At 34.9% G+C, this 2,211-nt stretch overlaps 1 non-coding gene across 1 annotated transcript; it reads right to left on the reverse strand.

Moving 5' to 3' along the window:
- Positions 1–1,553: 1,553 nt before the first annotated feature.
- On the reverse strand, positions 1,554–1,660 carry LOC121231428 (small nucleolar RNA R71). The gene has a single exon (XR_005929486.1). It is a non-coding gene; the product is annotated as a small nucleolar RNA R71 (small nucleolar RNA).
- Between the last annotated feature and the right edge of the window lie 551 nt (positions 1,661–2,211).

Raw genomic sequence — 2,211 nt, forward strand, 5'->3', positions numbered from 1 at the left:
ATTTAATCTAAAAATGTTTGCTATGTGTTCTTTGTTCTTGTTTACAACAATGTTAGCTTAATTTTATTTAAGCTAGGATGATTGTTTTGATTAAATAATATTTATTTGATTCATGCTTATAATGTTTGTGCCTCAATCGATCATGTTTTAAATTAAAATCAAGTTTGTATTTCGTTCATATGTGATTGAAATGCACCTGAATTAGCTGAGCGATCCTAACCAGATGATAGCTAGTGCACATATAATTGAAATGTTCATGCTTAATTTAGATCCTAACCCAATTACATTGCAGGTTACATAACAACTCTAACCAAGCTCTATTATCTACATAGTTTTTAGATTTGTGTGATTAAACTGTTTCAAACCTAACACGTCCCTATTACCTCACACAAATGCTAAGAAACCCTTAGTAAATAAGGATTAGTAAAATGCATATTTATTATGTAATGGATTTCGAAAAGACCTAATGTGGTTTCCAAACTCATGAAAGATCGAGTTGCCATGGAATGTTTTTCCAAATGTTATTAAGCATGTGGATAATAAATTGAGTTTAATTAAAGTAATTGTCCTAGTTTGTTTATGTTATAATTGTTTCAAATTGTGTTTACTTTTGCTAAAATCTATTTCATTCATATAGTTTGCATACTTAGGATATTTTGCATCCGGGATCATTGCATTTAGTTTAATATATTCAATTTTAATCATCACTTCTCAACCATATTGTGTTTTTATTTACCAAGTTGTTAGTATAATTTTACAATTAAGTGATTTAACACAAATACAGTCCCTGTAGAGACGATAAATCGATACTTACTTATTACTTGATGATGACTGTGTACACTTGCACAAGCCTATGCGTTACAAGTTTTTGGTGTTGTTGCCAGAGATTGTTAACTGTTACCATAGTCTTTTTTTTTGTGAAATTATTTACTTCCAATTTTGTTTATTTTTAACATTACTAACTTATTCTTTTTTATTTTGTGATTATCTTTTCAGGTATTTATGAGCATAGATCGGATTATCGATTTACTCCCTGTAGACCCTAAAATTAAGCAAACTTTCAGACAAAGAAGACATGAACGAATAGCTCAAAGACAAGTCGAGATGGACCTTGGAAATCAGAATCAAGACCAAGGTAATAAAGCCGATCATGTACGACACCCCATCCTCATTGTTGATGATAGGGATTGATGCATCAGACAATATGTTGTGACACTTTTCAACGAGTTAAATCCAAGAATTAGAAGGCCAGATATTGAGGCAACCCAATTTGAATTGAAACCGGTGATGTTTCAAATGCTCCAAACGGTGGGCCAATTCAGTGGTATGCCCACGGAAGATCCACATCTCCATCTTTGATTGTTTATAGAGGTGAGTGATTCATTCAAGATAGCCGGTATGACTGAAGACACACTGAGATTGAATTTGTTTCCTTACTCGTTGCGAGATCGAGCACGAGCATGGCTCAATTCATTGCCATCAAGTTCCATATCTATATGGCAACAACTAGCAGAGATATTTTGGTTAAGTATTTCTCGCCTAGCAAAAACGCTATGTTGAGGAACGAGATCACAACTTTCCAACAATTAGATGACGAGCCCTTGTATGAGGCTTGGGAGCGATCCAAGGAGTTACTTCGTAAGTGTCCTCATCATGGGATTCCTCATTGTATCTAGTTGGAGACATTCTATAATGGTCTCAATGCACATACAAGATTAATGGTAGATGTTTCTACGAATGGTACAATTTTGTCTAAGTCTTATACTAAGGCTTATGAGATCATTGAGAGGATCGCGAGTAATAACTATCAATGGCCAACAAATCGAACTTCAAGAAGACGTGTAGCCGGAGTTCATGACGTTGACGCCCTCACTTCGTTATCAGCTCAGGTATCGTCTATTTCATCTATGTTAAAACAGTTTACCGCTAATAGTGCTAATAATGTTGCAACTCAGCCACCAAGTATGTTTTAAGTAGTTTCCTGTGTGTACTATAGAGAAGGTCATTCTTTTGAGAATTTTCCATCAAATCCCGAGTCAGTGTACTATGTAGGGAACCAACATCAAAATAGGAGTGGAAAAGGACCCTAGTCCAACTTCTACAATCTTTCATGGAGTAATCATCCTAATTTTCCTTCGAGCAACCAAGGAAATAGACCAAACAACAACCTATTGCAGCATAGACCCAACCAATTTCAAGGGTTTAATCAGC

Source organism: Gossypium hirsutum, chromosome A06, assembly GCF_007990345.1.
Source record: "Gossypium hirsutum isolate 1008001.06 chromosome A06, Gossypium_hirsutum_v2.1, whole genome shotgun sequence".
Taxonomy (NCBI): Eukaryota; Viridiplantae; Streptophyta; class Magnoliopsida; order Malvales; family Malvaceae; genus Gossypium; species Gossypium hirsutum.